Consider the following 14,772-nt stretch of genomic DNA (forward strand, 5'->3'; position numbering starts at 1 on the left):
TGACTGACTGACTGGTTCACTGACTCATGCTCAATGACTGACTCACTGACTCACACTCACTGACTGACTCACTCTCTGACTGTCTCACTTACACCCACTTACTCACTGACTCACTCAACTAACACACACTCACTGAAACACTCACGTATACACTCACTCACGCGCGGTGTGATTGTTTTCATCGCTCTAGGGCACGTGACGCCGTTACGAGGCAGAAGTGACGTCACTCCACCCCCACCCATACGGTGGGAATGTACTTCCGGAGTCATTTCCGGGCTGGACGTGGAACATGACTTGCCTGAACAAACATCGGTTCCGTTGCCTTTTCCACAGGCGTCTGAAACAGAGATCGGGTCGGATCTTCTGAGGAAAAGGTTTGTTCAGAGTTTCTCATTTTATTATCAACACTGAAAAATATATTCTGTAAAACGATCATTGAAGCTTTGAAGTGATTCTTTATAATATAAATAGAATATAGCATGATAATAATAATAATAATAATAATAATAATAATAATGATAATAATAATAATAGGCCTCTTCTATTGTTTGCCACATGGCACACACCATATAAAAGGGCCTTTTCTATTGTTTGTCACATGGCACACACCATATAAAAGGGCCTTTTCTATTGTTTGCCACATGGCACACACCATATAAAAGGGCCTTTTCTATTGTTTGCCACATGGCACACACCATATAAAGGGGCCTTTTCTATTGTTTGCCACATGGCACACACCATATAAAGGGGCCTTTTCTATTGTTTGCCACATGGCACACACCATATAAAGGGGCCTTTCTATTGTTTGCCACATGGCACACACCATATAAAGGGGCCTTTCTATTGTTTGCCACATGGCACACACCATATAAACGGGCCTTTCTATTGTTTGTCACATGGCACACACCATATAAAAGGGCCTTTTCTATTGTTTGCCACATGGCACACACCATATAAAAGGGCCTTTTCTATTGTTTGCCACATGGCACACACCATATAAAGGGGCCTTTTCTATTGTTTGCCACATGGCACACACCATATAAAGGGGCCTTTTCTATTGTTTGCCACATGGCACACACCATATAAAGGGGCCTTTCTATTGTTTGCCACATGGCACACACCATATAAAGGGGCCTTTCTATTGTTTGCCACATGGCACACACCATATAAACGGGCCTTTCTATTGTTTGCCACATGCCACACACCATATAAAAGGGCCTTTTCTATTGTTTGCCACGTGCCACACACCATATAAAAGGGCCTTTTCTATTGTTTGCCACATGGCACACACCATATAAAGGGGCCTTTCTATTGTTTGCCACATGCCACACACCATATAAAAGGGCCTTTTCTATTGTTTGCCACGTGCCACACACCATATAAAAGGGCCTTTTCTATTGTTTGCCACATGGCACACACCATATAAAGGGCCTTTTCTATTGTTTGCCACATGGCACACACCATATAAAGGGGCCTTTTCTATTGTTTGCCACATGACACACACCATATAAAGGGGCCTTTTCTATTGTTTGCCACATGCCACACACCATATAAAAGGGCCTTTTCTATTGTTTGCCACATGCCACACACCATATAAAAGGGCCTTTTCTATTGTTTGTCACATGGCACACAGCATATAAAAGGGCCTCTTCTATTGTTTACCACATGGCACACACCATATAAAAGGGCCTTTTCTATTGTTTGCCACATGGCACACACCATATAAAGGGGCCTTTCTATTATTTGTCACATGGCATACGCCATATAAAGGGGCCTTTTCTATTGTTTGTCACATGGCACACACCATATAAAGGGGCCTTTTCTATAGTTCGTCACATGGCACACACCACATAAAGGGGTCTTTTCTATTATTTGCCACAGGGCACACACCATATAAAGGGGCCGTTTCTATTGTTTCCCACATGGCACACACCATATCAAGGGGCCTATTCGATTGTTTGCCACATGGCGCACACCATATAAAAGGGCCTTTTCTATGGTTTGTCACATGGCACATACCATATAAAGGGGCCTTATCTCGAGTTTGCCACATGGCACACACCATATAAAGGGGCCTTTTACATAGTTTGTCACATGGCACACCCCATCTAAAGGAGCCTTTTCTATAGTTTGTCACATGGCACACACCATATAAAGGGGCCTATTCGATTGTTTGCCACATGGCGCACACCATATAAAAGGGCCTTTTCTATTGTTTGCCACATGGCACACACCATATAAGAGGGCCTTTTCTATTGTTTGCCACATGGCACACACCATATTAAAGGGCCTCTTCTATTGTTTGCCACATGGCACACCATATAAAGGGGCCTTTTCTATTGTTTGCCTCATGGCACACACCATGTAAAAGGGCCTCTTCTATTGTTTGCCACATGGCACACACCATATAAAGGTGCCTTTTCTATTGTTTGCCTCATGGCACACACCATATAAAGGGGCCCATTCGATTGTTTGCCACATGGCGCACACCATATAAAAGGGCCTTTTCTATTGTTTGCCACATGGCACACACCATATAAAAGGGCCTTTTCTATTGTTTGCCACATGGCACACACCATATAAAAGGGCCTTTTCTATTGTTTGCCACAGGGCACCCCCAACATATAAAGGGGCCTTTTCTATTGTTTGTCACATGGCACACACCATATAAAGGGTCTTTTCTATTATTTGCCACATGGCACACACCATATAAAGGGGCCTTTTCTATTGTTTGTCACATGGCACACACCATATAAAGGGGTCTTTTCTATTATTTGCCACGTGGCACACACCATATAAAGGGGCCTTTTCTATTATTTGTCACATGGCACACACCATATAAAGGGGCCTTTTCTATAGTTCGTCACATGGCACACACCATATAAAGGGGCCTTTTCTATTATTTGTCACATGACACACACCATATAAAGGGGGCTTTTCTATTATTTGCCACATGGCACATACCATATAAAGGGGCCTTTTCTATGGTTTGTCACATGGCACATACCATATAAAGGGGCCTTTTCTCTAGTTTGCCACATGGCACACACCATATAAAGGGGCCTCGTATATAGTTTGTCACATGGCTCACCCCATCTATAGGAGCCTTTTCTATAGTTTGTCACATGGCACACACCATATAAAGGGGCCTATTCGATTGTTTGCCACATGGCGCACACCATATAAAAGGGCCTTTTCTATTGTTTCCCATATTGCACACACCATATAAAGGGGCCTTTTCTATTGTTTGTCACATGGCACACACCATATAAAGGGGTCTTTTCTATTGCTTGCCATGTGGCACACCATATAAAGGGGCCTTTTCTATTATTTGTCACATGGCACACACCATATAAAGGGGCCTTTTCTATTGTTTGTCACATGGCACACACCATATAAAGGGGCCTTTTCTATAGTTCGTCACATGGCACACACCATATAAAGGGGCCTTTTCTATTATTTGACACAGGGCACACACCATATAAAGGGGCCTTTTCTCTAGTTTGCCACATGGCACACACCATATAAAGGGGCCTTTTATATAGTTTGTCACATTGCACACACCATATAAAGGGGCCTTTTCTGTAGTTTGTAACATGGCACACCATATAAAGGGGTCTTTTCTATTGTTTGCCACATGGCACACCATATAAAGGGGCCTTTTCTGTAGTTCGTCACATGGCACATACCATATAAAGGGGTCTTTTCTATTATTAGCCACATGGCACACCATACAAAGGGGCCTTTTCTATTGTTTGCCACATGGCACACACCATATAAAAGGGCCTCTTCTATTGTTTGCCACATGGCACACACCATATAAGAGGGCCTTTTCTATTGTTTGACACATGGCACACACCATATAAAAGGGCCTCTTCTATTGTTTGCCACATGGCACACACCATATAAAAGGGCCTCTTCTATTGTTTGCCACATGGCACACACCATATAAAGGTGCCTTTTCTATTGTTTGCCTCATGGCACACACCATATAAAGGGGCCCATTCGATTGTTTGCCACATGGCGCACACCATAAAAAAGGGCCTTTTCTATTGTTTGCCACATGGCACACACCATATAAAAGGGCCTTTTCTATTGTTTGCCACATGGCACACACCATATAAAAGGGCCTTTTCTATTGTTTGCCACAGGGCACCCCCAACATATAAAGGGGCCTTTTCTATTGTTTGTCACATGGCACACACCATATAAAGGGTCTTTTCTATTATTTGCCACATGGCACACACCATATAAAGGGGCCTTTTCTATTGTTTGTCACATGGCACACACCATATAAAGGGGGCTTTTCTATTATTTGCCACGTGGCACATACCATATAAAGGGGCCTTTTCTATGGTTTGTCACATGGCACATACCATATAAAGGGGCCTTTTCTCTAGTTTGCCACATGGCACACACCATATAAAGGGGCCTTTTATATAGTTTGTCACATGGCTCACCCCATCTATAGGAGCCTTTTCTATAGTTTGTCACATGGCACACACCATATAAAGGGGCCTATTCGATTGTTTGCCACATGGCGCACACCATATAAAAGGGCCTTTTCTATTGTTTCCCATATTGTACACACCATATAAAGGGGTATTTTCTATTATTTGCCACATGGCACACACCATATAAAGGGGCCTTTTCTATTATTTGTCACATGGCACACACCATATAAAGGGGCCTTTTCTATAGTTCGTTACATGGCACACACCATATAAAGGGGCCTTTTCTATTGTTTATCACATGGCACACACCATATAAAGGGGCCTTTTCTATAATTATTTGTCACATGGCACACACCATATAAAGGGGCCGTTTCTATTGTTTCCCACATGGCACACACCATATCAAGGGGCCTATGCGATTGGTTGCCACATGGCACACACCATATAAATGGGCCTTTTCTATGGTTTGTCACATGGCACACACCATATCAAGGGGCCTATTCGATTGTTTGCCACATGGCACACACCATATAAAAGGGCCTTTTCTATGGTTTGACACATGGCACATACCATATAAAGGGGCCTTTTCTCTCGTTTGTCACATGGCACACACCATATCAAGGGGCCTATTCGATTGTTTGCCACATGACACACACCATATAAAAGGGCCTTTTCTATGGTTTGTCACATGGCACATACCATATAAAGGGGCCTTTTCTCTAGTTTGCCACATGGCACACACCATATAAAGGGGCCTATTCGATTGTTTGCCACATGGCACACACCATATAAAGGGGCCTTTTCTATAGTTTGTCACATGGTGAACCCCATCTAAAGGAGCCTTTTCTATAGTTCGTCACATGGCACACACCATGTAAAGGGGCCTTTTCTATAGTTCGTCACATGGCACACACCATATACAGGGGCCTATTCTATTGTTTGCCACATGGCACACACTATATAAAGGGGCCTTTTATATTGTTTGCCACATGGCGCACACCATATAAAGCGGTCTTTTCTATTGTTTGCCACATGAGTAGGAAGGAATTGAGAGAGCTGGGACACAACCAGAAAATTTTAATTAATTAAATTAAATTTCTGATTTTCTAGATTTTTATGATTTTCGCGATTTTTCATAAATTTCCAAAATTCCCAAATTCCACATTTTCCCGATTTTCCGATTTTCGCGATTTTCTCATAAATTAAAAAAATTTCCAAATTTCAAAAATTTCTAAAAATATATATATTGTTGCGGATCTCAGATTACGGCGCTCCCCTTACCGAGGGGGGTTTAATCCCCTCGTCTATTACACTGGCCGTCCGAGTCCTAGAAGATATCGCGCTCCTTTGCAGGGTTGAGGTTGACCAGGGTGACTGGTCAATGGGGTCCCAGATACCTTCGCCAACCTCGCCGCAAAGCAGGGCGCTACTTCTGCTCGAGCCACGGACAAGATGGAAGATTGCCGAGCGGTTTAGCAATCCGAAGCTCAAGCCGTTTGCAATAAAACTAACCCGATTCTGAGCGGTTCTAATCGTGCCACGTATATTCAATGGGGAAAAGACAAAGAAGATCGGACGAGAGGAAACCAAAATGTAAGGAAAGAACAAATATGATTTATTAACTACACTAAAAGAGGAAACAAAAGGCAAGAATATACAAAAGAAGGAAATAAAAGGACATAGGGCAAGCTTATCTAAACAGTCTTAACTTATCTCGACCCCAGGACAAACAGACAGACTCACACGGAATGGCAGCTGGTAGGGGAGGAAGGTCCAGGCAGATGGTTCCAGGCGATGGGATCCGTACAGGCTCTGGATCCGTGGGCGAAGAACGGCAGGCAGCTTTGCGTATCGTTGGCGCGCGACTGGACCTTACATATGCGAGGGGCTGGGATGCTGTGTACGTATACCGTGCCGAACGCTCTCAAAACCAAATGGCAGTTCGTATCAAACTATCGTTCCAAGCGATCCTCTGCGCAGTGTTCTCATCATCCGCCGTCTCTGCGCTGTTCTCTTAGGTTTGACTCCTTCTCTCTCCCTGGCGCATCTCCTGCATCTCCCGATCATCTCCTCTCGAAGTAGTCCGCGGCGGCGCTTTTATAACAAGCCTCGCGTATCAAGCCGCGTCCGCTTCGCTCCGCCTACTCGTGAACACGCCTCGGCCCGGATGGGTCGCGAGGGTTCATTGGTACCTCCCCTGGTGACACGTTGATGGGGCCACGCCTCTGTTCCTGGCCGCTCCTCCCTCTCCCACTCTGCCACGTGGCTTATGGCGGTGGGCAGGAACAACCAAAAGGCAGCGAACGCTTAAGCGGCTGCGGCTGGTAGAGGCGTGTAATACAATTTGGAGAGGGTAAAGCCGCAAAATGAATAGGATTGGAAAAAGGGGCCTAGGTTATTTGATTAATGCAACGCAGATTCAACTATTGGAAACAGATCCTTACCTGAAACACAGTAATGAAATAACTAAAGAAGAAGCCTATGGTGTGCTACGTGTTGCTCGTGGCCTAACTAGCGTGCGACCATTGACCTTCACACCAAAAATGGGAATATTTACAGGGGATTATTTATAAGGGAATATTACAGATATTTACAAAGTGGAGGGTTCTAAAAACCACAACACTGCACCCTCATTACCTACAGGGCCGACTCGGCCCGGAAGAACTTTAACTTAGTGTGACACTCAGGTGTGGTAACCCTCTACTATTAACTTCACCCTGAGTGCGACATTTTTAAAACAACTAAGTATGTCCCGCCTGCTGCTTTGCATTCTATCTAACAGATTCACGCCCACAGAATAACTGAATCACAGAATTAATTCTCCAGCTAAACATTGACGGTGGGGAGCATTATTTACAAAGACACAACTTGGTATTTACAACGCGAACCCAGGACCTGTCTTTTGGGAAACAAAAGAAGATGTTTTGAAAAGAGGAAAGACATACACTGCACTGCACCGATACCACCAGCACCAATAAGCATCAATATTTGAAAAGCACCAAAGCACCAATATGCACAAAAAGCACCAAAAGCACCATCCGGTGCACAGTCATCACATTTCAATAATGATCAGCAGATGACGTCTTCCCTGCTGGGCCGGTGTTTCTGGACGACTTCTTGCTTGCTGCCGAGTTGGTAATAATAATAAAAAAGGCACAAAACGCGTCCACTTTTTTAATTATGGCCAGCAGGGGCCAACTTAGGTGGTCCACCTGCACGGCTTATGGGCCACCTTTACCGTGGTCCGCAAGCAAGATCTCCTGGCCACAATAGCCGGTCCCCAGCAAAGGTGCCCGGCCCCAAAACGTGGGGTCCATGAATGTGGTGCTTGGCCACAACAACGTGCGGTCCATATGTGTGGTACCGGTCCAGGCAGGCAGAAGCGAGGGTGCGGGCACACAACTGCAGGCATCTGCGCACTTTCCCCTCAGCACACAAAGACCACGGTCCATGAGTGGGGAAGGAAGACAAAGCAGGGTTAGTGGGGCACAAGGGTACACATCAACACAAGGTAATGCAGAGGTGAGGTGCGCAGGAGAGCGAGCGGAGAAAGCTCGTCCCTACCGTACGTTCCCCCCCTGTCACCTAATCTACCCTTGCCCCTACCCCGTATTTACACAATTTACAAATCCGTCGCTATCGTCTTGTCTTCCCCATATCTCCCCTGATTCCAAATTCGTCCACAATCCCTCGAACCAAATTTGCCATAAAGCCCAATTTCTCATCAATCCCTCCTAAGGAGGAAGAGATGGAACATAACAAGCACAATGTCACACCCACGTCATGATGCGTCTTACATACCAGACATTTGCATAAACCGGTGGTGTGGAGTCCTGTCACCTTGGTGAGTGGATGCGGATGGTGCGAAGAGACTTCCAGTCCTAAACTACCTTCTAAGTGACTTTAACACACTTTACACTACCCGGGGTCTTTCCCTGCCAAACCATTGGCCATCTTACTCTATGTGGTTCTAAAAACCGAACTCCCATTGACCAAACTGTGGTGCTCACCAATTTGGGGTCTCACTCCCCCGATTCTACTCCCTGTGCCCTCGCACAATTTCCGGGCTGGGTCGTGTGGCGGTCCCAGCAGGTCTGCTCACCTGCACACCTCCGCCACTGCACTTGTCTCCCGAGCTTACCTGCTCCTTACCCTAACCTACCTGGGGAAGGCCCTCTGGCGCCCTCACCCCCAACCACCCTCTCTGGCGTCGGGCTACCCGGGTCCGTCCTCCGGATCCTCGGGCCCCATTAAACAACTACTGGCTCCCAGGGCCGACCTGCGGCCTCACCTGGCCGACATACTAACAGTGGCGGAGTGCCCATTTAATCTTTCTCACTAACAGGCCACACGCCCAGCCATTCCACTTTACTCATGCACCAATCACACGCTTCTTTACTTCTACACGCACCACAGATGTCAATCTCCACCACAATTTACCTACTCCCGCTACCTACTTTTAAACTACCCTCCCCGGGTACTCGTGAAGGGGTCCATCTTCCCCATCCACCCTTTTGCACCATACAATCCACTCCACGTATTCCACACTACTCACTCCACACCATCCATTCCATACTCAATTTACTCCATGCTCCATTCACTCCAGACCATCTATTCCATATTCCATGTATTCCATACCAGCTATTCTATACAACCATTCTTCATTCACATGTACTTCACTTGCACACCTGGTGCCCACACACCTGGTGGCACTTGCACCCTCCTTCCCTGCAGGCGCATTCATTCAATACAACGCACAATCACACCTTTCACAATACTCTGCTCAATCACTTCCTGCACACACACTGCATCATCTGATCTACCTGGTTTTCCCTCTAACTTAGTGCTTCCCGTCTTCCCTTACACTATTGCACATGCCACGTTGTTATCATCCAAACTAATCTACCTACGTCCCCTACTACAGGTATGATGTCGCTACTTAAATCTAACGTTACCTATGGTCATTTCTAAACCCTAACATTATCCAAACCCTCCCTGGCTTGGTTTCCACCGCCATACCCCATAAAACTATAGCTCCTTTGCTCCGGAGAATGTGAGGTGAATGGTAAAGCTACCATTCGCCATCACTATCGCCATTACTATCGCTATCCATTCCACTATCTTGAGCCTCGGTGCGTCATTACATCATCAAAGCTCGGCTTCGCAAAGCCGAGCAATGAATACGGGTGGTTTGGTCTCCTGCAGGTTGGGTCCGTCCGGCATTCGATTCAGGGGAGGAGGTTTCGTCGGGCCAAGGTTCAAGGCACCATCCCTACGCAACGCCTTGCGCTGCCATGAGCGATGGCCCAGCCTTGCCCGGGTGGAGTGCCGCCACCACAAGGGGGCGCCGTTCCGACCCATCCTCCCTCCCCTTGATCCGGGCCGGTCGCTTTGCCTGGCAAAGCGTGGATTCGACCGTGCAGGGCGGGGCCCGGCCCGAACCGTGCACGACGCTCCGAGCAGGAGCGACGCGACACCGATCCCCCGCCGGCTCTCACAGCACCCACCGCCCGGCACGGACCGGGAGCTCGCGCCGGTTAACGTCGATGCTCCCCGTACATGCTCACACCACTTGTTACGTTCTTTGCTCAAACATCCCATACACTCCGTCAATTCCACCACCGCACTCTGTTGCACACCACTCGCTGTTCGCACACTTTTCGCGTGCACTCTCCCCCGCTACGTACTCCGTAACCACCACGGGCGTGCACTCTTCCGTTACATCCCCTGTAACACTCCCCATCATGCGCTCCACCACCAACTCAAGTGTGCCTCCTCGCACACCCTCAATCATTCCAAGTGTGCATCCTTGCACCCGCTCCTCATTCATCTCACTCTCTGTATCACTCGTCGTTCCACTTCCACACTCCGATGTGCACTCTCCCTCACACTCGATAACACTCTCGCGCTCTCGCGCCATTCGCACACGCGCGCCGTCCACCTTCACACACCTTTTCCTCACACGTGTGACATTGCTATTCACACCGCACCACGGACCTCCCACAAACGCCTGGGTGCTTTCGCGATCCCAAGCGCGCGGAAAACCCTCTCGCGCCAAACATTCTCCTGCAAAATCTCCCCGCACAATATACAGCCCGACTCACCTGGACGCTTCTTCCTCCTCGTTCCAACACCACCTGCAAATCTTTATTCGGGTTATGCAGCACAACATCATGATGCGAACATGGACTTTGCACAATTTCCATTCCTTCACCCCACGAGTGCTCTTCTCAGTCCGGCTTCTCTTCAATTCCAATTTCCACTACTATTTGTTCGGTTTTAATTTCTTTTTCCTTTCCCTCGACGACCGCTGGCTCTATTAATATTTTTTTCTCCTACTTCGGCGGTCGCCGGCTTCCCCATACCCCGGGTCGTTTTAACCGCACTCTGCTCCGCCTCGCTCAACCCACGCTCCTCGAGTCGCGTTACCTCATCGCATACCCGTGTGCCTTTCCCACTCGACCTGCGGTTAAAGTCCATCTCCAATTCTTTTGCCTCACACCTGGTCTGTCCCCCTGCTAGCCCCTCATTAATTTCTTTCATTTTTTTCATCATGCTTGACCATTAAGGTGCTCATGATTGTATGCCCTTAAACGTTGGTACAGTGGGCTCGGCTCTCGCTGCCATGTGCGAGGCGCCGCCACCCTGCGCTGCCATGACCACGTGCGAGGCGCCGCCATCTTGTGCACCTGCAACCCCCGCTACCGCACCTTCTTTGCTTTCCTCCTGCATTACTCCCACCTTTTACCTGGGGTCCTGGGTCGACTCCAACTCCTCATTTACCTCCTCATTCTCCTCTACCGGCATCCGATCACCTTGACCATCCATGGCACGATATAAATTTGGATATTATAATAAAATTTCGGCCGCTCGTAATATTGACCAAATTTTTCCGATGGATTAAAATTTGGTTCGGGCTTCAAATCCCACTCCCCGACACCAATTGTTATGGATATCAGAATACGGCGCTCCCCTTACCGAGGGGGGTTTAATCCCCTCGTCTATTACACTGGCCATCCGAGTCCTAGAAGATATCGCGCTCCTTTGCAGGGTTGAGGTTGACCAGGGTGACTGGACAATGGGGTCCCAGATACCTTCGCAACCTCGCCGCAAAGCAGGGCGCTACTTCTGCTCGAGCCACGGACAAGATGGAAGATTGCCGAGCGGTTTAGAAATCCGAAGCTCGAGCCGTTAGCAATAAAACTAACCCGATTCTGAGCGGTTCTAATCGTGCCACGTATATTCAATGGGGAAAAGACAAAGACGATCGGACCAGAGGAAACCAAAAGGTAAGGAAAGAACAAATATGATTTATTAACTACACTAAAAGAGGAAACGAAAGGCAAGAATATACAAAAGAAGGAAATAAAAGGACATAGGGCAAGCTTATCTAAACAGTCTTAACTTATCACGACCCCAGGACAAACAGACAGACTCACACGGAATGGTCGCTGGTAGGGGAGGAAGGTCCAGGCAGATGGTTCCAGGCGATGGGATCCCTCCAGGCTCCGGGTCCGCGGGCGAAGAACAGCAGGCAGCTTCGCGTATCGTTGGCGTGCGACCGGACCTCACAAAGGCGAGGGGCTGGGATGCTGCGTACGTTTAGCGTGCCGAACGCCCTCAAAACCAAACGGCAGTTCGTATCATACGATCGTTCCAAGCGATCCTCTGCGCAGTGTTCTTATCATCCGCCGTCTCTGCGCTGTTCTCTTAGGTTTGACTCCTTCTCTCTCCCTGGCGCATCTCCTGCATGTCCCGATCATCTCCTCTCGAAGTAGTCCGCGACGGCGCTTTTATTACAAGCCTCGCGTATCAAACCGCGTCCGCTTACTCGTGAACACGCCTCGGCCCGGATTGGTCACGAGGGTTCATTGGTGCCTCCCCTCGTGACGCGTTGAAGGGGCCACGCCTATGTTCCTGGCCGCTCCTCCCTTCTTCTCCCACTCTGCCACGTGGCTTATGGCGGCGGGCAGGAACAACCAAAAGGCAGCGAACGCTGAGGCGGCTGTGGCTGGTAGAGGCGCGTAATACAATTTGGAGAGGGTAAAGCCGCAAAATGAATAGGATTGGAAAAAGGGGCCCAGGTTATTTGATTAATGCAACGCAGATTCAATTATTGGAAACAGATCCTAACCTGAAACACATACTAATGAAATCACTAAAGAAGAAGCCTATGGTGTGCTACGTGTTGCTCCTGGCCTAACTAGGGTGCGACCTTTGACCTTCACACCAAAAATGGGAATATTTACAGGGGATTCTTTATAAGGGAATATTACAGATATTCACAAAGTGGAGGGTTATAAAAACCACAACAATAGATATAATTTCTGAAAAAAAAATTGAATTTTTAATTTAAAACATGAGAATTATAATATAAATGAATAACTTAAATAAAAAAAATAGATATTATTAAAATTAATATTGAAATAATGAATAAATTTAACATGGAATTTGATGTACTTCATGAAAAATTAAATAAGATTTAATTTTGACATAATGAAACATCAAACGATATTGAGGTAAATATTATAAATGTTGAAGAAACACTACAAAACATGACTAACGATAAATTGTTGTAGATTGCGCGAACTGGATTTTTGAAACAAAAATATAAAACAATTTTATCCAATCCATTATCATTGATGGACACACATAATCCAATCTTTAAAAAGAAAGTATTGTCGCGCGAACCCTTCGGTTAATACCAGGGCTCACGGGGGACCGAACGGCTTTAATGGAGGCAACGACCAAATACGGATTTTGCTTTCAAAGCACTGGAGAAAGAAGGGAAGAGGAGAAGCGGCAAAGCGGGTACCTGTCGAGGGAATGAACTCAAACGGGAATCCGGCTTTAAATGGAAATGGAAAATAATACAAGGATTTATTTACAAGGATAGCAGGACAGGAAAATACGCGATGATAAATAAAATGTCCTAATCGGGACGTCCCCAATCGCACTTCGGATACAGCAAGGGGGAAATGAATTAATAAAAATAAAATGTTGTGCAATGTTCTGTGGGGTGCGGCCTTATCTGTCAGTCGTCAAGGAATCGTCGGCTCCAAGTGCGCAAGCCCGCCGCGGCTTTGATGTCGGCGGGAAGCAGGCCTCGATGCGTGCCTGTTCGCGCGCCGTCAGGCCTCACCGAGCGCCTCGCTGCAAGCCCTTCGCCAGTCGCACCTGAGTTCCAGTCTGCTCGCAGCACCGAAAGCACCAAAAAGCACCGAGCACCACGACAAGCCAAAAGCACCAAAGGTCCAACGCAGGGCTAGCGATGTCCACACGAGGTCGATCTCCAACACAAAGCGACAGGAACGGAAAGCGAAGAACCAGCACGACTCAATACCCACAGCGAAGCCACGAGAGAATCTCGCCAGCAAGTCCTTTTGTAACTTGGCATGTGTCATCAGTTTTGGCGCGCTACCAACAAGAGCCTCGTAGCTTCCTGCCGTCTGCCGAACCTCCTCGTGCCTTCCGTGCTGATTCGCTCCAGGTTCGTGCCTTCCGTGCCAACCAATCACAGTCCTCCTGGGCATGGTTATAGCTCATCTCACGCGATGTTGCTAGGCCAGCTGGTGGTGCGGCTGGAGGAGGCCATCCGGCGGTGCCCCGATCTGGCTTCCTGTCAGTCTTCTTCCAAGGTCATTGTAAGGGAAGGGGAATTATTTAATGTTGCGCACTAATGACCTATCTAAGTGTTTAAATGAGTGCATTGCCATAAGGGACACAGGTTTTACGATAGAGGGGACGACGAACAAAGGAATCTTATCCATAATCTCTGCACTATTTAGCACGCCCTGCTCCCTCATAGCGGGGACATCGATACAGCTTATAATGACAACCCGGGCTAACATAGAACTTATTACAGGGCAGATTCCCTATTGCGACAGTCGGATACCTACCTATACAGATCTATCTGGCTCTCGATATTGCTCTACCCAAATTCATAACAGTATCTATTATAAATGAGTTTTTAGATATTGCTAGAGAAATAATAAGATTAAAATTATGGAATATAAATATTTTAGAAGAAACTAAACCTGTCGCTAATATTACTTGTCCATTTTGTAAAAATCAAAACTTATCTGATTTTGAAATGATTAACACACATATTAAAATGTCTTTGCAGTGTAATCTATCTATAATTCCAGTAATCTCTGTGTGTGTGTGTGTGTGTGTGTGTGTGTGTGTGTGTGTGTGTGTGTGTGTGTGTGTGTGTGTGTGTGTGTGTGTGTGTGTGTGTGTGTATGTGTGTATGTCTGTGTGTTTGTCTGTGACCGCTGTTTCTCGACAACCACGGGTCCGATATACTTGAAACTTG

The 14,772-nt window shown here is 46.9% G+C and overlaps 1 protein-coding gene across 3 annotated transcripts in view; it reads left to right on the top strand.

Moving 5' to 3' along the window:
* LOC137416607 (uncharacterized) overlaps nt 1-14,772 on the top strand; it is a 43,607-nt gene that overhangs the window by 10,718 nt on the left and 18,117 nt on the right. For 2 of the 3 annotated variants that reach the window (XM_078770315.1, XM_078770314.1), the window contains exon 2: nt 334-374. The gene's annotated coding sequence lies outside the window, so the exon portion shown is untranslated. Of the gene's footprint in view, nt 1-190; nt 375-14,772 lie in introns of all 3 variants that reach the window. The other variant, XM_078770313.1, reaches the window with a different exon arrangement.

The sequence above is a fragment of the Myxine glutinosa genome, chromosome 1 (genome assembly GCF_964187855.1).
Source record: "Myxine glutinosa chromosome 1, kmMyxGlut1.1, whole genome shotgun sequence".
NCBI classification, from domain to species: domain Eukaryota; kingdom Metazoa; phylum Chordata; class Myxini; order Myxiniformes; family Myxinidae; genus Myxine; species Myxine glutinosa.